The sequence below is a fragment of the Myotis daubentonii genome, chromosome 7 (genome assembly GCF_963259705.1).
Source record: "Myotis daubentonii chromosome 7, mMyoDau2.1, whole genome shotgun sequence".
Classification (NCBI taxonomy): Eukaryota; Metazoa; Chordata; class Mammalia; order Chiroptera; family Vespertilionidae; genus Myotis; species Myotis daubentonii.
Genome location: NC_081846.1, coordinates 76204811 through 76231440, shown reverse-complemented (window position 1 = coordinate 76231440; position 26630 = coordinate 76204811).

Genomic DNA, 26630 nt, shown 5'->3' with positions numbered 1-26630 from the left:
CAAACACTGCTTGAAATAAACTGGCCGGTTGTTGGATCAGAGGGATCTTTTTATCATTTGGTGATGGGAATTATCATGGGTTCTAATAAGGTTGACCTGTAGACACAGACAGAAATGTGTTCATGGCAGCTTTGTTGAATACTGCCTGGAGGCAAGGCTACAAACTAGATAACCTCCCATGGTTCCCTATAGCTCCAGAGTTCCACGATACTAATCTCTTTGAGTGAACCCAGCATTTTTATTCCGCCTTTGAAGATACTACTTCCCTATGATTTGAAAATATGCTTCTTTTTGTTCTTGAGATATCAGAATATATTATCAAAGAACAAAGTAAAAAAATTTAGAAAATTTGTGAGCATGAGGTTCACTTCATTTATCTCAAAGGAAGATGGAACAAATCTGTGGTTTCCAAACTTTATTTCAATTCAATTTAAATTGATAAACAAATAGAGTCTATTTATTTGGCAGGTACTGTAGTATAAAAATGAGGGGATAGGGTCTGGCTTATTTCACAGGTTTGTTCTAAAGATGCAATAAGATGGCAAGTATGCACAGAGCCTGGTACATAGAAGGTCCATAGCAGTATTTATTGTCAGTAATAGGAAGCTCCTAGACAACTTGAAAGAACTTTGAACTGTAATGTTTTATTGATGTCAAGTTCTCAGTGTCTACAGAGTGTTGTTCTGAATGGTACTACATGGAAGGCAATGTTGAGTCTCCAGCAGATCTGGGTTTGAATCCTAGTCACATCCTCACTACATCACTCTGTCAATTTTCTTATTTCGGACTCTCAGCTCCGAGTAAAGCAGCCAGCTCATGGCAGGCTCCCATTCCAAGGAAATGATGGTTATGATTAAGATGTTCTAGCTGTGTTAGGCTGGGTCCTCCTCAAGGCAGAGCCAGAATCAGAACCTTGGGTGTAGGTAGATGACTTGGGAAGTGAGTCCAGGAGTGGGGGCTGGGAAATGGGATAGGGAAGGAAACTTATGTAAGTGACTGAGTTGGCCACTGATACACGTGACATATCCAATCTTGTTAGCCCTTCTGGAGACCTTATGAAATGTGTCTCAAAATTGTCTAAAAGGGGAAGTGTATTATTAGTCAAGGTCCCCCAGAAAAAAAACACGAATACGATATAAAAGGAGATTAAATATGAGGGATTGGCTTGCACAATTATGGAGACTGAAAAGTCCCATGATATGCTGTTTGCAAGCTGGAGACCCAGGAAAGCCAGGGGTGCAATTCAGTCTGAGTGTGATGGCCTGAGAACTAGGGGGGCTGATGATGTAAATCCCAATCTGAGGGCAGGAGAAGATAAAATGAGTGAGATGCCCCAGCTCAACAGTGAGGCAAGAAAATTGTGAATTCCTCCTTCCTTTGCCTTTACTCTATTCAGGCCAGGAATGGATTGGATGATGTCCACCCACATCACTGAGAGCAATTATTGTGGCCACCAATCAAATGCTAATCTCATCCAGAAACACCTTCACAGACACACCCAGAAATAATGTTTCTGGGCACCCCTTTGTCAATGGAGCTGGCCTATAATATTGACCATCACAGGAAGTATTTATTCAATATCTCCCAGGCAATAGAGGTGAGGAAGGGAGAGGTGTGGGGCTCCAGTTTTGGCTTGGGGTGCAGCACCAGAGTGAAGCTGATTGCTCAGAAACCCTCAAGCAAGGGGGGGGGGGGGAGTCAAAAGAATATGGAATGGTAAAAGAGATGTCCCCCAAGGGGGAAAAAATGAGGTGGTTGCACTGCATGCTAATCTGGGAAGAGACACACACACCTGTAAAGTATAAAATGCATTTAGAGGAATTACTAAACTGAATTTCAAGCAGCAGTTCAAGGATCTACTGGTCGCGGTAGGCATGTTTTATTTGTGCCTGCTACACATCCTTTGAACCCTGTTCTCATATCACATCAGCTGTTGGGTTTGGGAAATAAAAAGAATGCAGAAGGTTCCCAACCTTGAAATGTAATAAAAGCTCTGGGGCAGATCATTTTTGCTGTCTCTTCCCACTTTCTAATATTGTGCAACCCATTTTCCCAAAGCAGACCTCCACAAACAGAACCTCTCAGCTTTAAGTGAGTGAGCAAATCTTTACCTAGAGGAGGAAAATGACATACAGATGTCTTAAATTGTAGCTCAATCAGAAGAGGGTCCTCTTTACAAGTTTTTTGAAACCCCCAAATTTTTTAATCTTTACCAATTGATGGAAAAATGGTTTTAAAAGGAGAGACAGAGAGAGAGAGAGAGGACTTCTATTCTCATCCCTTCATAGCTATTAGAATTGACATTTATAGCAACTTTTGTCCTCTCCAGAAGAAAACCTTTATTCACCTATGAGAATAGTCAGTATAATATTAGCCTTCCCAGCTTTCCCGGTAAGCTGCTATCAAGGGCTTCTAAAGTTCTATAGTCTGCAAGTGTGAGGGCAGAGATTTGGTACCAGAGGCAACATTTACAATGGGAGAAAATTTGAGGCTGTCACCCAACTGCCATTCGGTTTTACTTTGAACATCGTATAAAAGAAATAAAAATGCACTAATAAAATATGCTCATCATTTAAAAAAATAATCTACTTAGACATATAATTATATACTTCTGAGTTGGAGCATATCTAATCTAAACAATGAAAGAGTCATGGTCTTATATTACTTAGGGAAAAATTTAAGAGTGACTTGCCTTTATTAGTAAGAATTTAAGAGCTAAGGATTGGCTGAAAATAGTGAAATTCTAACTTCCCCTAAATTTCTATAGTTTAAGAGAATATGCCATGATAAGACTATTTAATATTTTGGAGACTCTCTTTCAAAAAATATATACAAATCATCAATCATATCTTAGGTCTACTTTGACTAACAGAGGGATCAATGTATCAAAAAAAGAAGGGTTTAAATTAATACTTAATTAGGAAGAAAAAATTAAAAATCCATAGTTGTATTAATGACAAACTGGTCGAACGTGCTTAATGTTAGCAATGGGGATGGTTCATTTTCCTCTTTTCCAAGACATCTTTCGTTGTCCTTCAAATTACTTAAATGCCTGTGCAAAACTCAGAAATTCAATCAGAAGATGAAATATTGAAATCTCTTTTTTATTAGTGTTCTAAGAATGAGAAACTGTTTTCTGATTCTCACAACCATGAGTCAGAGTTCTTATTTTAAGAAATAAAGTGAAGTCCTGGCCAAGTGGCTCGGTTGTTGGAGCATCCTTCCATACCCCCAAAAGGTTGAGGTTTTGATTCCAGGTTAGAGCACATATGGTTGGGGGCTCTCTTTTTGGTGGGGGCACATATGGGAGTTAACTGATCAACGTTTCTCTCACACATTGATGTTCCTCTCTCAAGTCGAAGTTTCATTTTTGTTTGTTTTAAAAGAAAGTCAATATTTTGAAAAAATGCTGAGTGAATTAATGCTATTTCTAGTTAATAAGCAATGCCTGTGTCTGCACAGAATTATTAGTTCATCTTTTTTCACTGAAATAATTGGTCACTTCCAACAACAGGTTTGAAAGATTCTGTGAGGTTAAGATGAAAAAGACAAACATTGCTTACATGCATTACATAACCATAGGGACTGAATTTTCCACTGTATTGACTAAATGACCTAATTAAGAGCTAAGTTTAGCATCTGTCTACATAAAGGTGACCTTCCAAGCATAGCTTGCACATGGAAAGTGGAAGGCCAGTGTCCCAAGATATCTATTTTGAGTGAGGACTGGGCCTGCCTTGGGTGGACAGCCAGCTTCTTTTCTTTAATGTTGCTAATTGTGTCTAAGCTTGTGGTCATCTTTTATTTCAGAAAGGTTGCTGCTTGTTATGTATCTAGATGCACCTGGGAAATGACATTTCTATGACGAAGAATGGTATTCCTTTGGGCGCTAAAGATTGGTCCAAAAGACTTTCATCTCCTATAATTTTGGAGTTCAGCCTGAGTAAACTGTTGGCCGCATTTTAAGAGCTATGTCTCTACCAGTCTATCACGTGGGAATGGCAAATAAAAAAATATTTAGGTGGTGTTTTTGGAGAATTTCATCTATTTGGATTTTTTTAATCTCCTCTTTTAGACAAACATCTGAACAAATGAATGCAGATGTTCCCTTATATTGGGCCCATTTGAAAGCTGAGCCACATACTTTCAAAGTGAACTGGTGGATTAAAAGAAGTGCCGTATTATGTTTTCCTCTGGCACTGCTTGTAGAGGTTTCATCTCCCTCCAGACCCATGTGTACGTGTCAGGAATTGGTTATCAGTTCATTGTTATCAACCTCTTGGAAGGATTCATTAATTTTATAACACAACATCTCTTTACAGTGAACGGTTCCGCAAACTGAGAGCTTTGTTATTCATCCTGAGCCTGCTTGGCATGCTGCAGGATTCTTTGGGGATAGAGGTTTGTAGGATGAGACGACTCCTATTTTAAATAACCCATGCATCTGTTCATGCAATGTCATCAGTAAAGCAAATAATAAACCACGCTCAACAGAACCTATAAAAGGCTCTCCTCCCCATCCCGAGCTGGAGCAAAATCCTCCCCCAAATCAACTCTGATTCAGGCCCAAGAAAATGGTGTCAGTCAATTATCCTGGCTATTAATCTGTCAGACCATGGAAGGAGAATGGAAACAGATGCCTGAGCTAGGGATCCAACAGATCTCTCGGAACTTCAGGTTTCTCTGCATCAGTAAAATGCGACAACAGTGCCTTCGTCATTGAACCAGCATAATAACTGAGAGAGAGTATATATAAAGGGTAAATGGACATCCTCAGTTATTGGTCAATATTTCAGTCAACAGTTTTATCAGTTAGAATACTTGCATTCCAGTCATGAAAATCCAACTCAAATGGCTTAATAAGATGATTTATATATTGTGTTACAAGAAATCTGAAAGTAAAGCTGGTCCAAGGTTAGTGAATTCAATTGCAGTGATGCCTACAGAGATTCAGATTCTTCCAACATCCCCCTACACCATTCTTAGTATTCTCCTTGGGCTAATTCCTTTCACAAGGTAGCTTGTTTTAGTTTTAGAGGTCATATCTTCATTAAGAAATGTCCAGAGTCAGAAAATGGGTGTTTTTCGTTCATATGTCACTTGTAACTATTCCGAAAACTTTCCCGGGATCCATCTGTCTCCCTCATCAATAACTTGGCTACACTTGTGTCCTATGCCCATACTCCCCGCTGTCTAGTCACTGGGAAGAGAAATGGGATCATCATGATCAGCATAAACCAATTGCGATTTTCCCCTGAGCCAGGGACTGGAGATGGGGCTGGTGCTCACTTCCTTTGGGGCACCTGGACATGCCTCCATGATTGAAGTCTAGGTACTGTTAGCAAGCTTTAAAGTGAGAAATAGCTGTTGGGCAGGCAACCAATGGAGTCTGCTACACAAGTATTATTTTAAACTTCACCATAGACTTGTCATGGTGCCAGATGCTGAAAGGTGCTCCCGTAAGGTATGAGAACTGAGTTGGAGGAGATACGAGATTTGAAGCAAACTCTAATGGAGTCTTATAGGGCATACAGCAGTGCTCCTCAACCTTGAATGGACATATGAATCACTGGGGGATCTTACAAAAATCTGGTAGAGTAGGTCTGGAGTGGGGCCAAGAGTTGTCACCTCTGACAAGTTTCCAGGAGATGCTGATATTGCCGGTGTGAAAGCCATACTTTGTGTAAGGAGGGCGGAGACCCTATGTGAAGCTACATCTGTAGGAAGAGTGGAAGCTGAATCATTCTGGAGTGCTTCCCACAGGTGGCAGGGTACTGTCTGGGCCCCAAAGCTTGTAGGATTTTGATAGATGGAGGAGACAAAATATGTGCTTTACTTGATAATACCAAGGAAATTAAAGTGACTATTAAGATTCAAAATAAGAATATAGATATTCTGGACTACCAGTAAACACCAGGCACACTGTATAGGAAAGTTGTGGCTCATAGGATCACCTGCTCTTCTTTTCTTTCAATCTTAATGCCTGAAAAAATAAATAGATGTGGTAACAGTACACCTGTATCCCAGAGCAGAATTACAAGCTAGGTAATTCAGCCGCAATTTGGATATATTTTTACAAACAGGAGTGGGCTTTGTCTAAAAATAAACAACTAACCTCTGATTTTTTTGTAGTGTTCCTTACACCTTAAAAGACCAAGACAAAACAATACCACTATCTTAATGGGTGTACTTTTTCTTTGTTAATGCTATTTGTTTTATGAATAAGATACATGAGTTACTTAGAAAATCAAGAATGCAGTGAGGTAAATTAAAAACAAACAGTGGATGTGTTCTTAAAATTAACTTCCTCCTAAAAAGTATGTATGCATGTAGGTAAGATGGCAATTATAATAGTTGATATTGACTAGTCAGTAGGGCCTGAGTTATGATAATGCCATTTTTCTTCTGGGAGTGTAACTGAGGATTCCCTGCAATCTTCAGAACAATAAAGCTGTAAGAGATTAAAAGGGAGGTAATGCACTTATGGAATGTCATTGATTTCACAGCTAATTTGCAGACTGATGCTTGGAAAGCATTTCTGTCCTCCCTGTGAAGGGGAGGCTGTTGTTTAGGAATATCTGGGAGGCTGTTTCATTTTTTCACATGGGTTAAAATGAGCAGGAATCAGAAGTGGAAAAACAGAAGAGATCCCATGTCCAAATTCTGGGTTCTTCTGCATTTGGTGCTCATACTTGGAACACGATATTTTACTATTATGCAGTGTTGTTTATAAAATGAAAACAATTATTAGGATTAGGACATCAAAATAAATTCAATTTGGAGATTAGGATGTTTGCTCTGGCATTACAATGAATTACCTGTCTGACTCTGTTTCCTGACTTGCAAAATGGGAGCGTTGAAGTAGATAGTGATTCCCAGTTGAGCCCCACAGTAATCTGAGTATTTTTAAAGACACAAATCCCTCAGGTCCCCTTGACACCTGTTGAATTAGAAAGCTCCAAGGGTGGGGCCCAGGGAATTTAAAAGGCTCTGGGCTGACTCACAGAGCACTCTCTTCCCAGGTGAGAGGACCCCATATTTAGAAACTATTGTGCTAGAAAATCTTTTAAGATCCAATTCATCCCAATCCTATGATTTTAATGCAACAGTTAGAGTGGTGCTTTAGGAATAGAGAATGGTAGTAAAGTAAATTTTTTGGATAACCACAACAATAATATTCTTAGATGATTAGTTTATCGTGAAATGGCTTTCCCAGTGATTGGCCTCCCAGGATTTTGCCTCAATCTTGCCCTCACCTAACCTTTGCCTTTGGGAATGCCCACCCATTCAAGCAAAGATGACATGGAGGCAGAGAGAGGGAGGGAAACCACTATATTTGCACTCTTAGATCCTGGTCTGCATTTATTCAAGCACAATTAAAAACAGTAGGGCTTCACAATTAACATTTGGTAAAACACACAAGAGAATGTTGTTTTGCTAATGGTTTGAGAGGCCTGTGGGGGAAGAAATGTGTTTTGACAAAAGTATAGTCTTAAATTTCCAAATGTGAAATTGTGTAATGGTTTATGCATCAGTGTTGGTGCTAAAGCACTTTGTGGCCAAATCCGAGGGCTACTGGGAGCAGGAACTCTTCCTAAGTTTCTTCTTTATTAGCTGCTGTGGCTTGATTTCTTCAAAGGACTGAAACTTTTCTTAAAAGGATGCCCCATTGTTGTTGGAGTTTTGTATTTTGGTGGTGCTTTTGCCTCCGTGACTGTTAAAGAGGTGTTCTAGAAAAGTTTCATTTTGTGGAAATACACCCAAATCTCATCAGATGGATGGGCTTTCTCTGGACTTGTGCCTTTAAACCAGGCCAATCCCCAGTCCACACAGCTGATCCCCAGAAGCAAGGAGCTTTGCCATCCTAGCTGGCTTTTGTATTGGTGACAATTGTCCATGTTCCAGTTGTGTTAGCTTCTTTCACCTCTACTTCATGCCTGCATTTACCTGGCTGCTGGCCATCTGCCAGAGTTGGATTTTGAGTTTATTTTAGTTTTGTCCCTTCATAGACCCAGATTGTACTTGCCTTCTTATTGTATCTGCTACTTCAAGTAACCATCTGCCAAAGAAAATTCCAACCACTAATATCACATCCCTGATATGTCTATCTATCCTCTTTGCCAGCCCCCTAACATTTCCTCTCTGTGCTTGTGCATGGAGACTGTTTTATGGGACAAAGTGTATATGTCTTATTTGAGACCTACCACAGCATTATGGGGCTTAGAGTATTACTCACTGCCTCTTTAAACTTCAACATGTAGATGAATCATCTGAAGGTCTTATTTAATGCAGATTCTAATTCAGTAGATCTTGGGTGGGCTTTTCTAATAAACTCTTAGGTGATATAATGTTGGTGGTCTATGTACCACATTTTTCATAGCAAGAGTATAACTGATCCCTGAGGCAGTATAATCTAGAACAGTGGTTCTCAACCTTCTGGCCCTTTAAATACAGTTCCTCATGTTGTGACCCAAACATAAAATTATTTTCGTTGCTACTTCATAACTGTAATGTTGCTACCATTATGAATTGTAATGTAAATATCTGATATGCAGGATGGTCTTAGGCGACCCCTGTGAAAGGGTTGTTTGACCACCAAAGGGGTTGCGACCCACAGGTTGAGAACCACTGATCTAGAGCAAGGGTTTTCAACCTCCACTCTATGGATGGTTTGGACCAGATAATTCTCCATTTTCAGGGGTGGTTCTGTGCCTTATAGAAACTCTAGCACTGTCCCTGGTTTCTACCCACTGTGTGCCAATAGTGTTCTCCCTTCCCAGGCATGACCATTGGAGCTGCATGTCATCAGATTGCTGAGTACTCCCAGGGCTAACACCTCCCCTGGTTGAAAAACACTGGTAGAGAGGTTATTATTAAAGGCTCTGGATTAAAATGCTTGAATTCAAATTCTGGATCACCTGTTTACTGAATGAGTGGCCATGGACAATGTACTTAACTTTTCTGTGCCTCAGTTTTCTCCTTTATAAAATAGAGATGGTAAGAGTATTTATGTTAGATATTCATAGAATTGCTGGGAGGATCAAGTGATTAAATATCCATAAAGTGCTTAGAAGTATATGCATGTACCTATCAGGAAATTAATAAGTGTTAGCAAATATTATCAACACTTTGCTTTGCACTGGCCTTTTCATTATAGAATGCCAATTTACTCTCTAAGAACGTATTTTGATCAATCAAAAAAATATAAGTTTATATATACTTGAATGAAGACAATGTAGTTTATTTACGTATCCAGATTAATACCAGGAAGACAGCTCATTACACACACATCTTGGCATTTTGTATTTACTTAATTCAGTTAATCATGATTTTGGTATTCAGTGTCTAATTAATGCCACTTGAATCTCATATAGCAATGGGTGGTAATAGTATGCCTCTGCATTTGACTCTTAACAAAACAGTGGCTACACTACCACGCAATGCAAAGAATTCTGAGATTTTGGATAATTGTCCTGCAGTCTCCCAACCTTCTCTCGGAGCTGACTGTGTACATTTCTTCCGGTTGCAATAAACATAGTAACATTTTCCAGGTTGACAGGCTACGACTTGATTTAGTTATTCATGTTCCTCTATTTAATACCTAATTAAAGCCACCTGCTTGCCTGGTAGGGTTCTTGCGGAGTCTTTCCTTTAAAAATTGTAAACACTTCTGTGAGGATGGCAAATAGTTTACTTTGTAGAACTCTCTCAATCATGATATTTGTATTATTATTTTTAATCATATATCATTCCCTGACCTTGCACAGAACTTTAGGCATAAGATTTCTTTAGAGTTGACAGATCTCTATGTAAGATTATGGGACAAGAAAGTACAGTATGCCAAAGTAATATCCACTTAGGGCATTTCTACATGTGATAGAACAGCTGTTCATTTCAGTGGGGAAAAGCCCACTAGTGTTTGATTTTATGTAGATCAAAAACAAATGGATGAGAAGATAACATTTTAAATTGTTGGCTGAATGTTTTACTTGCTGTCACTGCATTGGGTCTCTAAACAAAAATAAAGTGAGATTCATCACAACCTTGTTATCCAACCATAGTCACGTATGGCCAACAGTTGAGTGCTTACTGTGTGCTAGGTGCTGTTAGGCACCTGATGTGAATGCTCTTGACTTGATCCTCATTTCAAAACAATATGTTTTTATTTATCCTTCCTCATTTCATAGAGGTGTAGGTAGAGTAAGAATCTTGCCCAGGGCTAGTAAGTGATGGGTTAATATTATAACTGATGTATTTATAATAATAATAATTATTTATTATTAACAATTATTATTAATTATTATAATCCTCACCCAAAGATATGTTTATTGATTTAGAGAGAGGAAGGGGGGGGGAGAGAGAGAGAAACATTGATTGGTTGCCTCTCATACATACCCCTACTGGGATTAAACCCACAACCTAGGTATGTGCTCTGACTGGAAATCAAACCCATAATATTTTGATATATGGGGCAATGCTCCAACCAACTGAGCCACTTGGCCAGAGCTGGACTGAGATATTTAAACTTAAGAGCTTTTTCTTGTGATGCTACCTCTATCAAGATTTTGCAGTAATTTGTTTTAAAACTTTCTCAATACAGTGGGGCCTTGACTTACGAGTGTCCCGACTAACGAATTTTTCGAGATACGAGCCATCTCTCAGCTGATTTTTTTGCTTTGAGTTGCGAGCTAAAATTCGGGTTACTAGCCAGCTTCAGATACCCCACCACTAGTTGGCTCAGCAAACGTCACATGAATGCCACAACATCAGCCCAGCATCACGTGTCTCACTCGTTCACTTTAATGATTTGACGTACGAGTAATTTGAGTTACGAGCTAGGTCACGGAACGAATTAAACTCGTAAGTCAAGGCCCCACTGTATTCATTTTCTAGATAACAGTAGCTACACTCTGAATATGTGAAATGTGAAGTTCCCCATTCTCTTGGTTGAAGAATTATTTAATTCATGTAAGAAACAAATGCATATATTCTGCATGGGTATCGTTGGCTCACTGCCCAATTTTATTATCTGTCTACATTTTTTAGACATCTCTAAGAATATCTTGACTTCTTAGGAGTACTTATATTCCTTTAATAGAGTACTGTGTTTGCTATCTGTTCGCATGTTTATAGCAAGAGAAGGCTAATTTGCTGCTCTATCAACTACCCTCTTATTAAAATGACTGTAAATTCAGAGCTGGTGAAAGTGTTAGATTGATAGTACTGCTCTAGGAAGCCACAGAAAGGAAGTGTAAAACTTTCACTCACTTCCTGCCCATAATCTCTTACCGAAACCTGGACGGTGCATTTTTAGAAAGGACAGACTAATTTGTGGTCTGACACAGTCACTCTAAAGTTTCCTTGAAAGCCCTAATTAGGAAGCAAAAGTACACACTAAAGAGGAGTTTAATTCTTTTGAGTTGTAATGATTAAAAGAGAAAACACTCTTGGAAAAAGAGACTTTGTATTTATTAATCACCTTCAAACCACTGTCCTTTTTATCTTCAAGTCTTGTTGTAAAGTCCTGGTTAATTTCTTGGTGGTCTAGAGGAGTTAACTAGGAGAGAACCATCCTCAAAACAATCTGATTTTGAAATGAATTGTAAGAAATGGGAATGTTTGGATTGAACAAGAGAATTATGAGTGGCCTACTATAGTTATCTTGAAATATTTAAAGAAAAGTTATAGTAATAATATCTACTCTTTATCAACACCTCTAGGTATTAGGCACATTGCACACATCTGATGTAATTCCCACAAGTTGAAGCTGTATATACTGTTATTTTACAGGTAAGAAAATAGGTTACCATGGTGGCTCAGGGTGGAGTCAGGACTTCATCCAGTTCCACCTGCTTTTAGTGCCATTTTCTCCAAAACAATGCATAGCCCTCTTTGTGAATGGGGGCATAGGTTGATTCTTATGCCACATACAGTTCTTGAAAACAGATTCATTACTAATGGGTCAAAGTTTCAAGGTGCATAGTTAGGCTCAGTATGTTTAAATTTAAAGTAAGTCAATTTAAAGTAATCTATATTCTATGTTAAAGAATTTAGAATTTATTCTTTCTCAGTAGGAACCATGGAGGTGGTTTTTAGCAAGACCGAATTGTATTAGTAAAGGTAGGAAAAATAAGTTTATTATGTTATTAGAAGATTGTTATAATAGTCTAGGCCAGTGGTCGGCAAACTGCGGCTCGCGAGCCACATGTGGCTCATTGGCCCCTTGAGTGTGGCTCTTCCACAAAATACCGGCTCTTCCACAAAATACCAACTTCTGCGTATGGGCCATGAAGTTTCAATCACACTGTATGTGCGTGCCCACATGTGGTATTTTGTGGAAGAGTCACACTCAAGGGGCCAAAGAGCCGCATGTGGCTCGCGAGCCTCCGTTTGCCGACCACGGGTCTAGGCAAAAGATGACAGAGTCTAAACTTTGGGCAGATGATGAGGAAGGGGAGAAGGTACAGGAGACAGATTCCAGTGCTGCCTAAAAGGTAGGCTGGAGAGACCGGTGATCAGCTGGGTGTGGTGGGTGAAGTGGAAGAAAGAGGCGGGGATATTTCTTAGAGCTCAGCGTAGGGAACTGAGTGCCTGGTGACACCATGAACCTGGCTAGGTTGAAAAGAGAGAATAATTTGGGATTCTGGGAAGGGAAGTAATGGATTTTGTTTCAGACTTGCTGTGTTTGAAGTACCTATGCCACATCAAGGTAGGGATACACCTCGGGCAGTTAGAAATCAGTTTAAAGTTTGAAAGAAAGGTCAGAGCTGGAGAATGAGTTGAGGCCCCTTCAGTGGGAGCAATGGGAGTGGATGGCAGCTTCCATGGAGAGCAGGAGGGGGACAAGACTAGAGCCAAGGACCATTCACAGGGTAATTGTGTCTGTTCTGGCCATTTAGCAGGTGGTTGCTGAAGGAGGAGCACCACAAAGAGAAAATTAGATAATCAAGCCTCAAATCACAAGAGAACATGCTGTGTTTTATTTATTTATTTATTTATTTTTTGAGATTGTCTGCTAAATAAAGCAATCCGTGTGCAGCTGAACATTTTTAGTTTTCTCTTACGAAAGGCTCCCAATAGAACAGAAGCAGGAGAAACCAGTTCCAGGGACTATGATTTAGGTTGGTATCCTTAAGGCCTCTCCTCCCACTCCCTCCCATGCCCCTTCGCCCAATGATCTGTGAATTAACCCCTCTTTTTAGAATTATGATTTTTCCGATGTTCTTATGTTCTGAAGAATGTCTCTGTGTTAATGACATACCATCCTTGACTTGTGATAAAATGAATAGGGAAGGCACCAAGTTGGTGGTTTTTTTTTTATGGTTTGCTTGTTTTTTTAACAGCCTAAGACTTTTCCTTTTTATCTTTTAAAACACTTTCTTCAACTACAGGTAGAATGGTAAGAAGGCCATCTTGCATGTTATCTCCCCTTCTGTTTCTTGACAAGCTGGGTGACCCTGTACAACACGCCTTAGCTATCTGGGGCTCAACTTGCCTTATCTTTAAAATACAGGAATTGCACTATATTTTCTCCGAGGTATCTCTCAGCTCCAAAGCTTTGTGATTCCATAATTCAAACCCTGCACATAAATGCCATTTAAATGTCATTGGTTAGATCACCAAAAGGCTAATAATTGTATAATCAAGGATAGATCAAATACCATTGAAATCAGGTTCCTTAAAGATTGAAAAAGTTCTCATTATAGAAATGAAGGGAGACACATTTCATTTTTCATGAGGTCTAACCCTCCCGTTTGGTATGAGCCCTAATTAAATTAAATCATGAGAAATATAGACAAGAAGCATAGAAGACTTTTCTCCCTCCCACTGACTCTAAAGGTTATGAGATAACGGAACATGGTTTTGGAAAATGTACAGACTTTTAGGAAAGGTGAATAACTATTGTCTTGTCTCAGGCTGCTGTAACAAAATAACACAGTCTGGGTGGTTAAACCACAGACATTGAGTTCTCACGGTTTGGGAGGCTGGAATCTCTTCGATCAGGGTGTCAGTGTGTTCAGGTTCCCGACTTGAAGGTGGCCACTTCCTTGCTGTTTCCTCACATGGTAGAGAAACAGAATGAGTAAGATCTTTGATCTCTCCATACATGAGCACTAATTCCATCATGGAGATGATGGGACCCCCACTCTCATGACCTCATCTAAACCTAATCATCTCCTAGCAGTGGTTCTCAACCCTCTGGCCCTTTAAAACAGTTCCTCATGTTGTGACCCCCAACCATAAAATTATTTTCATTGCTACTTCATAACTGTAATGTTGCTACTGTCATGAATCATAATGTAAATATCTGATATGCAGGATGGTCTTAGGCGACCCCTGTGAATGGGTCGTTAGACTGCCAAAGGGGTCGCGACCCACAGGTTGAGAACCGCTGTCCTAAGGGCTCTTCCTCCAAATGTCAGTCACACTGGCATTTAGGGCTTTAACATAGGAATTTGGGGGAGGGGGGCACACGTTCCATCTGTAGCAACTACCTTGCAGAGGAAGGTGTAGCTCTGATCTATAACTTAAAGTGGTGTAAAAACAAAGTGGGGCTCAGCCCTTATTTGCTTTGACAATTGTGGTCTCACAGAGATGAGACTGGCTGTGTGGGTGTTGTCTTAAAACAATGGAAGCAATATCACTTGGGAAATGAACCAAATTATGGTTGACCCAGAAGGCAAATTGCCCTAGAAGGAGAAGCATGCCAAGAGGCACTGAGATAATGGATCAAAGGGAGGCCATAAACAGGAAGCCAAAGCAGGGAGTTAGTGCTGGGAGGGCCAGGAGGAAGTACAGAAGCAAGATATCTATAATAATAAAAGCGTAATATGCTAATTAGACCAGATGTCCTTCTATCCTTCTGGATGAAGCCAGGGCTATGAGGGAAGCCCAGGTCCTGGGTGCCTGCCGGTAACCAGAGGGAAGTCAGTGCTGGCAGCCAGGGAAGGAAGGCCTACTCTTGCACTAATTTCATGCATCGGGCCTCTAGTGAGAATATATTAAGGGATATCAGTGTTGGATAAAGGTTGATACACCATGAGGCCCCCTGTCTGTCCCGACAGTTTTGAGAAGCCATGTAGAACCAGACACTAGAAGACAAACTGCCTTTAGTTTCTGGGCAGCCTCAGTCCAGGGAGAGGAGTCTGCTAAGGAATAGAGAGTCTTTTCTCCTGGGGGCTTTAGAAATTCGATCAAAGTTATGTAATGCTGTGGCATCAAGATGTGCCTTGTATTATGGCACATTTACTTTCTATCTCATTCAGTGGACTTGGAAATAGACCCTCAGATCAGTGCTGTTTCTCACTCCATCACTGCCCTTCACCCCCCCCCCCCGCCCCCTTCCCTTGTCTTGGGTGAGTCATCCTTCCAGAACAGTGACAGCCATCACCAAAATTGAGAACTCAGTGTGACAAAAGGGCTGTTTTCACAGTTCTCTTGCAACATAATAGAAAAGTTCACCACGTCAGGCACATCATCTTAATCACTGAGGTCAAAAGAACCTCTAGATGTGACAAGTAGCTGCCTCCTTAGTTAACTTCCTCCTTCTGATTGGCAAGCAGAAGACTGCAAATCACCAACACATGGATGCTCACATTGCTCCTTCTTTTCTTGAGATTTGTCTTCATGAGTTAGAAATGAGAATCTCAGCCTGACTCTTTTGTACTGAAAGGACATCTATGGAAAAGAAGCGAGTGCTCACGCTGTAGACACAGGTGACAGTGAGCACTGCCCCAGAGTCTCAACTGGCAGCTGATCTCTGTGCTTGGCACTGATCCTCTAGGGAAGCACTGAGGGGTCCAGGAGTGAACAGGTAGACCAGGTTTGGCTCTAATGCAGCCTACATTTCAGTGGACAAACAGTTACAGAAAGAGCAAAATATCAAATAGTGACAAGTACTGTGCAAATACCAATCAGGGGGATGTGGTAGAGAGTGACTGGTGGCTACTTTATTTGGGAGTTCAGAAAGGCCTTCCTGAGAAAATGACATTAATGCTGAGATTTGAATGACAGAGAGAGGCAGCCAGGTGCAGGTCTGGGGATGAGCGTTCCAGGCACTGGACAAAGTTGGCCCAAAGACGCTAAGGCTACAACTGCCTGTAAGGGTATAGTGACAACTCAGTAGAGAAGTAGCAGATGACTTCCCAGAGAAAGATAGGAGCCAGACATAAGGAATATGAAATGTAGTCTCCTGTACTGGGAAATCACTGGAAGGTCTTAAGCAGGGAAAATGTTAGTCTGGCTGCTCTGTAGAAAATGGATTGTTTTAAGGACAAGAGTGTAAGATAGGTCAGTTGGGAAGCTCGTATGATCACCCGCCACAAATGATTTCAGTGGCTTAGATCAGGGTTGTGGTGGTGGCGAAGGAGAGAAGTGGATGTATGTAGTATTTATGTAAGTGGGGGGGGGGGGTGTTAGAAATAACAGAACTAGTTATTTTCATGTGGGTGAAGTGTGAGAAAGAAAGAACAAAGGGTTATTCTTAGAGTTTGGGTTGGGGCAATTAAATGGATGGTGATATATATTGAGACAAGGAAGACTGGAAGAAAAGCAGGTTTGGGAGAGGGGAAATCAATGTTCCTATTGAAGAACACAGGTCTGGAGGGAAAAAAATCAATGTTCACTTCGAAGTACAGGTGATGTCAAAAAGATGTCAAGCCAGCTCTTGAATATGGAGCAGGGGCACCGAGGACGCTCAGTGCTTTTCTGTATTTTCCACCATTTTGCTTTTTTGTTTGTTTAACCTTCACCTGAGGGTATGTTTTTTTATTGATTTTAGAGAGAGAAAGGGGGGAGAAGGGAGAGAGGGAGGGAGAAAGGGAGAGAGAGAGGGAGAAATATCGTTGTGAGAAACGCTGATCGGCTTCCTCCTGTACGTCTGTACATTCCCTGACGGGGGAATCAAACCCACAACTAGGTATGTGCCTGAGCAGGAATGGAACCACGGCCTTTGGGTGTATGAATGATGCTCCCAACCAACTGAGCAACACCGGCTTGGGCTCAACCTCTTTGCATTTTGGTGAGAGCCCTGTGGCTGCTCTGGCCAATAGGAATATCACTTTGGGCTGAAGCACAGAAGAGCAATTAGAGTGCTCTGTGATCTCCCCTCTGCTGCCATAACAACCAGCAATGTCCCAGATGGCAGAGCCTTTCAGCCCAGGCCCTGAGCTGCGCATGTGGAGCAGAGTCACCATTCCCTCTGCTACCTGTGCTGGTCACTCAGGATGAGAGAGAAATAAACCTTGTGTTAAGCCACTGAGATCTGGGGGTTCATATGTTACTACAGCACATTAGCCTATACCCATGGTCGGCAAACTGCAGCTCGCGAGCCACATGCGGCTCTTTGGCCCCTTGAGTGTGGCTCTTCCTAAGCCTTAGGAGTACCCTAATTAAGTTAATAACAATGTACCTATCTATAAAGTTTCAGTTTAAAAAATTTGGCTCTCAAAAGAAATTTCAATCATTGTACTGTTGATATTTGGCTCTGTTGACTAATGAGTTTGCCGACCGCTGGCCTATACTACTACAGCCAGAACAATGGGTTTAAGCATTTCCAGTAAAAAGATACTACCTGAAATCATGGGAATGGACATATTCATTTAAGAAGAAAGTATAGATGGAGAGGAAAAGGGATCCCAGTCTAGAACATTCCCATATGCTCTAAGACACAAGGGTTCAGCAAAAGAGGAAAGCCAGGATAGTGTGGTATCTAGGACACTAAGAAAAGAAGATGAGGTTTAAAAATAGGATCCTGCCCTAGCCGGTTTGGCTCAGTGGATAGAGCCTTGGCCTGCAGACTGAAGGGCCGCAGGTTTGATTCTGGCCATGGGCACATCCCGGGGTAGTGGGCTCCATCCCCTATAGGGGGCATGCAGGAAGCAGCCAATCAATAATTCCCTCTCATCATTGATGTTTCCATCTCCCTCTCCCTTCTTCTCTGAAATCAATAAAAATACATTACCCCCCCAAAAAAGCTTTAAAAATAGGATCCATGCCCTAACTGGTTTGGCTCAGTGGATAGAGCGTCGGCCTGTGGATGCAAGGGTCCCAGGTTCGATTCCAGTCAAGGACATGTACCTTGGTTGCGGGCACATCCCCAGTGGGGTGTGTGCAGGAGGCAGCTGATCAATGTTTCTCTCTCATCGATTCTTCTAACTCTCTATCCCTCTCCCTTCCTCCCTGTAAAAAATCAATAAAATATATTTAAAAAAAATAGTATCCTCAGAGTTCAAATCCTGAATACCTGAGCATAAGGGCTGCTTTGCAGCATGTGTAGACATGGCCATGACAGTGTGATTCCCTAGATTGCTGGCTGTAAGAGGGAGCCTGTATTGTGATTTCTTAGAAGGAAGTCATGGGTGGAGCACAACCCACTATAAAAATGCTATATTGATAAAGTATTTCCAGCCAGAGGAATTTTTTCCAGGTTCTGAATTTGGGCACATGCAGACATCTCCAAATTGGGAAGCTTTTTCTGATTCACTCCACATGCGGTTAGATGTTCCTCCTTGATATTTCCATTGTGTCCACAGGATGCCTCTAAGGATTATTATATTACAATTTAAGTGTCTGTTTCCTCAGATAATCATCTCCTCCAGGATTCCCCCCAGCGCTTACAATGGTATCTGCCACAAAGCCGATCCTGTGTGTTAGTTCAATGAATGAACAGTCTTGACTGGCACTTGGCAAGATCAACTCCCAGGAACGCAAAGTGATAAGGGTGTTGGTTGTCACAAACATAAGGTGATACGTGTTTCTGTTCATGTCACATGACCAAAGGACGCCTAACCCCAGGTTCAGATTCTCACATACCTCCTCCATCGACAGGTACTTACTGGATGCCTGCTGTGCACCAAAAATGTTCATTGAAGGGGAAGAAAGGAATTACCTACCTTAGTTTCTACACTCAGGGACATAACAGTGCAGTTAGGAGGGCTAGGCTAAGGCTATGAAAACATTTGAGAACAGTTCATGGCACAGACAATGAGCATTACAAGAGCTTGGTAAAGGAAAGCAACAGAGAAATGTGAAAGGAAATTAGATTTAGGAAAATTTCTTAGAGAAGGTGGGAGTTTAAGGAAAGGTCAGGTCTTCCAGGCTGTGGAGGGAGACATGGAGAGGTCCTGAATTAGAGTGTAATTGACTTTGAAAGGACAAATGAGATCCCAGAAAACAGAGGAAAGGATGTTATTGGACAATGACAAGAAACATGGATGAAAAGGTAAGGTGGGTCCAGATTAGAAAGGATTTCGAAAGTCAGTAAACTAGTCATTTATGTCATTCATTCATTCATTCAACATTTGTGGAGTGTCTGCCATATGCCAAGCACTATTATAAGCATGTAGTATGCATGTGTGTATGTGTACTCACACATAGTCCTGGCCTCATGGAGCTTACATTTTTGATGAGAGAATAGATAATAAGCATTGAAACAACCGCCTAGTAAAATTTCAGATTGTGATAAGTGCTGTGAAGCAAAGTAAGATAGGAGATATGGAGAGGTGGAACATGCCATTTTCTATCAGGGAAGGTCAGGAAAGGCTTTTGGAAGGAGTTGATAATTATGAAGGGACCAAGTGACAAGATAAAGAAAACAGTAGGTTCCTGGGAATCAAAGTAATGTGACAGTATATCAGGAAGATAACAATACAGAGAAAGGCGGGAAGTCAGTTAGCTTGCAGCAAGAACATGGTATAATTCAGAATCCAAGAAGAATATGCTAGAAAGCTTTAGTTACACAACGTTCCCTTACATAAAGTTTCTTTTCAATATATGTATTGGGGATTTTTTATTTCCTCGATAATGGGATATTATAGTTTAAATGATTAAGAAATAACAAAAACCTCTTCCATTTGTTCCATCCCATGTACCACCTTCATGAACACTGTAGCTTGTGATCTGCTAACAGCACTGTCAGTTTCAATGTTTTTGTCCTTCCTCCTGTAAAGGGACCTGCTGCCATCAGATAGATGGGTGTCCTTGGAAAACAAAAATAGAAGGTAAGGGCTCTCCTGCCCATCTTGTCAAAGTCAGGCCTGTGAGTATTGTGTGGCTTTGAGCCCAGCAGAAGAGGAGCAGGGTTGCCAAATCTTTGTATAACAAGCTCCAATCTACATAACACCTGGTCTTTACAAACCCCGTCATTATGAATATGATCCAAGTTGTCACTCCAGGGGTTTGATTATTTCCAAATTAGTCAGAGTTGTTTCTTATATGTATGGAATTGCCTGCCTGTGTTCCCTTGTGGAGTGTGAATCTGGTGACTGCCTCTCCTCATTTTGCCGTGGCTCGGTGATGCTAGAGAGCAGTGGGGAAGAAGGGATTGTGGTAACCCTCGATCTCTTGGTCAATCAATATTATTGGAGGATGAGCAGCAAAACAAAGAACTCAATTTCTGTGCCTGGAAGGGTATGCTAGGACAGGGCACAGATACTGAGGTCCCAGAGGTGGCCAGAGGGGGAACTCAGCTTATCCACAATACACATGTATGACAAGAAACAGACCTAAGGTCCAGTAACTGAGATAGAGAATTAGGGGAGGTGGGAAGGCAGAAGCAGAAATGAAGAGATAAACAGATAGCCATCAACATGCATGGTTCTCTCCCTCTCCATGAAGCCACCATCATCTCTTGCTTGGATGACTGTTCCACTCTTTCTGCTTTGATTGTTGACTCTGAACAGCATGTGGATGATCTTTTAAAAATTACCATATCATATCTCTCTATCTATCTCTCTATCTATCTATCTATCTATCTATCTATCTATCTATCTATATCTAGATATAGATATAGATATATCTATCTATCTATCTATCTATCTATCTATATATATATATAGATATATATATTGCACCCATTTAAAATTGTACAGTCTGAATGATGAAAAATTTATACATTGTTGTAACTACAACTAAAATTAAAACATAGAACATTACCAACCCCTTAAAATGCCAAATTAGATCACATCACTCACAGAGTTAAAACTACCCATTGGCTTACAAGGATAAGAGAGCTCTGATTTTGATATTGACACATCAAAATCCTGGCCTGCCCCTCCTCCTCTCCCTGCTGGTCACTCTTCCCCAGGCTCACTAGTCTCCAGTTACTTTGGGTTCTGGTAGGTTCTTTGTGAACCAAGCTCTTAAAGCCACAGGGTCTTTGGTCATGTTATCCCTGTGTCCCCCCTTCTTGCTTGGTGTTTACTTATGTGAGATGCCATGCTATCTTAGTGGTGACAAATGTATACACTACAGACTGCCTGGCCAGATCCTAGCTTTTCTACCTATCATCTGTGTGACTTTGAGTAGCTGACTCTCTATGCCACTATTGTAAAATAGAGTTGATAATAGTACCCGCCACATGGGCTGGTTAGGATTAAATGATACATGTAAAAGACTTAGCCCAATGCTCAACATCTAGACAATTTTCAATAAAGGCTACCTGTTGTTGTATTTGGGCCTCTGCTTAAACATCATTTTCTCTGAGAAGTGTTGCCTGAACCTGATCCTTTCTTTCTACTCCCCTCTATTACATTCCTTTTCCGCAAAACCCATTTCCTTCATCCTGTATGTTTATAATCATTTGTGTATCTGTTTATTGTCAGATGCTCCTGTAAGATTGTAAACTCCATGATAGCAAGGACTCAGCCCACTGTGTCCCTGAACAAGCAGCATGTACAGTGCCAGGAACATAGCAGACATTCAATAAACATCTTGCTGAATGAATGACTGAAGCTGTGGGTCAGGCCTAAGTTAGCGAAGGCTGAGTGTCTGCTGGGAAAGCCTTGGCCCCTCAGAGGGCCTGATCTGGGCCAGAGGCCAGTGCAGCTCCACTTCACTATTTTTCAATACATTATCTTTACATTGCATTTCAAGATGTTGACACATCAAAATCAAATTACTGGACCAAGCTCAGAACTTACATTTGTATGCCAGGATTAAATGCTCTTTTTTTGGCAGAAAAAAACCTTCAGATTCACCATAGAATCTCATCCAACCTGGAATTGGCCTGGATGAGTCGTGTAAATGAGACAGTCCTGGTTTATTCCCCCTACTCAGTTGGGCCAGTGTGGGCCTGGGCACTGACTTCCTGGCTGGTGGGCCCAAGATACTGGCTCAGGATGAATCTCTCAATTCTGTTTTAAATTGGGCTTCTTTACCAACATGCCTTCTTTATCTCTTACTTGTTTAGTGCTAATGTTTGTCTATTTTGTTTAGACAGCACTTTCCCACCCAACCTTGTCAGACTGTCTGGAGAACATGGTGTTTGCAAGAGCAATGGCAAATACAACCTTAATGAAACTTTAAACTCCAGTGATATTTGGGGAGTATAGGGTTACTTTCCTCTGTGGCTTCCCCTTGGTCCTAATGAGTAACTGGGTCCCAAGAGACCATCTCCTCTCACCCCGTCTCCTCTTCCCTCTTCCATTGTTCTGTTGTTTTGTTCCAAACTCATAGGAAGCCTGCTGGTGATTGAAGCCTTTGGCATCTCTGTGTAGAGGGTTTTGGAAATTTATAATCTCCAGCTTGTTTTTCACATTGGAACATTGATCTATTCCTTATACATTGTAATGTTACTTATTTTTTTTAGGGCTACCTTCTTCCAAATCCTTTTTTTGTTCACTTATTTTATAAAATCCCCCTATCCACCCTCAACCAATTTTCATTGACATGGTCTCTCTCCCTGCTTAGGTTATTCTTTTAATGTTTCTAACCTAATCTACACATTGAGGACAGTGTTTTTATTAAGGAGCAGTTACTATCTTGGCAAGAAACTCATATTATTATTATAATATGTATTTAAAACTTAAATGGGGAGTTTGAGCCAGAAATTTCTGCCTTTCCTTCTCCCAGATTTTTTTGCAGTTGAACAATGTCAGAGAAATTTTGGGCACCTTATACTATTTGACTATACTGAGATACCTGTGGTTGGCAGAGTGCCCTAATGAAAAGCCACTATTCTGTAGATTAGAGGAGTCAGTAAGCTAACAAAAGGTAATAATGTTTAAAGTTCATGGCTCTTTGCATTTTAGAAATAATTTAGATTTCATTCTTATGAATTACTTACTTTTGACTTTAAGAATCCCAATGTCTAGCACATAATTACTGTATAGCTATTATCCTAGATACAAAAAAACAACAACCAAGAGACCAAATACAAACAATGTGATAGAGGAGGAGAGTTACATTTTCAGAATCAAACTATTCTGTGAGCACCATAAGTGATTACTGACACAGAGCAAGGGTTAATGAGAATGGGCTGAGATATTAAATTAGAACTTATGTTGAAATCTAATTGCCAGTCTGAAAAAAACTATACATACCACTGCCTCTGAAGAGGGAGAGGGACATATGTCCATAAATGACATACTCAGACGTCCTTGGTGGCCTCTCTCCAGAAGGGCTGCAAACACCATATGGCTGCTTGTGCATAGGATGTGGTCTGAAAGTGCTGCTTTGCTTCTGGGAAGACTGAAATCTGGGAATCCTGGATGTAACAGTTCAGGTAAAACAGAACTTCTTTTTTTTTTATTTTTTGTTTTGGCTGTTGTTCCTGAGTTACTTAAATGAGACTCATTGACTATTGATCCATGTATATTGAGCTTACAATAACACATAATGGACCAGTTTTTCTTTCCTCGGGCTTACAGGATTGGCGCGTTATTTCTTGGGAGTACTAAATCATGGTCTAGGATTTGGGGAAATAGTCTAGGATCTGGATGGCAGCTGATTTATTTTTAAGAGTGATGTCAGAAAGAAAAGCTTAACTGGGGTGGGGGGGGTGGGATGGCAGTAGCTCACGGGGAGAATAGCAATGGCTGTTTTAAATATTAAGTAAAGCAGGCCCTGGCCCTTGTAGCTCAGTTGGTGGGAGCATTGTTCTATGCACCAAAGGGTCAAATGTTTGATTTCTGGTCAGGACACATAACCGGGTTGTGGGTTCAGGGTGCATCCTGGAGATAACTGATCCATGTTTCTTCCTCACATCGATGTTTCTCTCTCTTTCCCTCTTCCATCCTTTTTAAAAAAAAAAAAAATAAAAACAATCACATAACCTCAGGTGAGGATTTGAATATTAAATAAGGCGGGTCCCCTTTCCCACTCTCTGAATCCATTCCCACACAAAGTGGATCAGAACCCCTCACCGTGGTCTTCATGTTCCCCTTTTCAATGGCCGGCACCTTCTTTTGATTTTTTTGTGTGACAGCCCTCACTGCTCTCTTTATCTCTTTAATTTAATTTGCTCTGTGACATCAAGCTTTAATTTTCTCATGAGTATTTTGCTTCCTTTTAAGCACCCATGGCGCGCCGAGCATTGGATAAAATAGAAAAGATACAAACCTTGCTGTCCCTGGACTCACACATTAAAAGCAATATGACAGGCAAAATACCCCGCCATTGGCAAGGGGTAGTCCTTATGCTTTTTTCCCTTTCTCCCTTTTAAAGAAACCTGTCTCTCTGAACAAGCCTAAGAAGTTCCCTCCATCAAAGTTATCAAAAACCAGGAGGGTTTGGAACCTGTGTCAGAGTAAGCAGAGGACTTCCAGAGTCTGACTCTGCTCCCAGCCTGCCCTCTTGCTCTCTGCCCTCCTGCCCTCCTGCCCTCCCGCCTCCCGCCTCACCTGGGCAGGCTCCCTCTCCACCCCCACCCCCCAGGACCACCCAGGAGCCAAAGGAGTTCTCCCTCCCACCTCCACTTCCCTGGCACCTCCCACATCCAGGGACTGCAAACCCGGTGGAGAAGAGGTTTGCTCAGGTCCTGGTCTGCAGGACTGGCAGCCTCTGGGAGGCCCCGCACAAGGGGAAGTCCAGGCAGGTGAGGACCCAGCTCCTGGTGTCCCCCCAGAACCACCCCCAATTTCCCCGTTTCTCCCTTTACATATTCCACTAGGATCTGTGCTTTCCCCTGTACCGCCGAAGCCCTCTCATGCCTGCCGGGGACTGCAGGGGGACACCGGGTACACTGATGCTGTGTCTCAGTGCCCGCCTCTAGCGTGTGTAGGAGTGGAGGGGCCAGAAACTGGGAGTAAAGCATCCCCACTCTGTCTTCCTCCTAACCCACCCCCACCCCCTCGCAGCCCTTCACTTCATGGTTCTTGCGCAAAGTGCTCGCCTCTGTTCTGGCATCAGCGGCTTGGGCACCCCAGGCTCAGGTCAGCTAGGGGATCCCCACTCAACGGGTCCGCACCTGCACCCCAAGCTTCAAAGTTGTGAAAAACAGCGTCTGGGAGCGGAGGAGCCAAGGCTGAGGCCAGCCGGGCCAGCGGCTCTCCCCTGGGGGAGAGGGTGCACCGGGCAGTGGAGGCGGAGGGGTGGAGGGGAGTGGGTAGGGTGGTGGGGACCAGCTGCTGGGGAGGCCGGGAGCAAGGTGGCACCCCGCAGCCTGGGAGCCGGCTCTGGGGACGCACCAGGCAGCCAATGGCTGAGCAGAGTTGTACAGCAGATGGCGTCCGACTGCGCTGTTCCTTCCTCGTCCTCCTCCTCCTCCTCCTCTCGCTTCAGTGCTGAGGAGCCAGAGTCGCCACCGGGTTGCCAGAAGCTGGCATGGGTGGTCTCCCGACACACACCACCATCTTTCTGGCGCTCGGGAAGCTCGGGGCGAGGTGGCTCCCGGAGGCTGCGGCGTCTCGGGCAAGGCGGGTGAGTGCGGCGGGCGCGCCGGGAGCGGGATGCGGCCCCTAGCCAGCGGGGGCGATCGGAGGCAAGGACCGGGGCGGAAGGGTGCACGGCGGGCACGGACTTTGCTCTTTCCTCCCTGGACAGCCTGCCTCACCCCTTCTCCCAGCCAGACGCCGGAACTTGCTAGCAGAGCTTCTAGGGCGCTTCTGGCCGCCAGAGGCAGGGGCCGCGGAGGGATGGGCTGCCCCGGGCTCGCGCCCAGACCCTGGATTGGGGAGCAGAGATGCCCCACTTAGAGACTTGGGCACAGACCTCGGGCAGTGGGACTGAGTCGTCCGATTGGGGCGGCGGGAGGTCTGTTTCCTCCACTTCCAGCTGCTTTGGCAGGTACTGAAGAAGGGAGTCTGGGTTCCCATCCTGAACCGGGAACCTCGGAGCCCAGGATGGAAGGGCGGGGAGTTCTGCGGGCTTTGGCTCTGTAAACAGGTTGACAGAGGGTTCCCTTTCGGGAGCGTGGACGCAGACTGGGCACCTGCGAGTGGCATTCAGTGCCCCTGGAGGGTGGCTGAGCTAGCCCAGAAGTTTTGCAGCTTCCCCTGCTTTATCCAGGAATGTCAGGAGGCTGCAGCAACAGTTTACGTGGCCACTGTGCCTGCGGTGGGCGAGGGGCATGCCGGGGAGAACGGGGTTCAGGGCTGGTGTGACATTTGGCTGTTTATCAAGAGAAAACTGTCAAGGGAGCCTGAGAGCGAGGGGCAAGGAGGAGGACACGTGTAATGTTTAGAGCCTTAGCCATGGGCTCTTGTCACCTCTCCTTTCTAACATCTCGGGGAGTATTTCAGTTATTTGAATATGCAAGCGAGACCTCCCCCACTTTTGGGAGTCCTCATAGTTTTGAGTCTTTGGAGTTGGAAAGCGTGGGTGTGTTTGGCGAGGGGGTCATTATGCTCTCAATCTCTTTTTGAAATAAGGGGGGGGGCTTTATTTCAGGAGAAGGGTGAGCGAGCTAATGG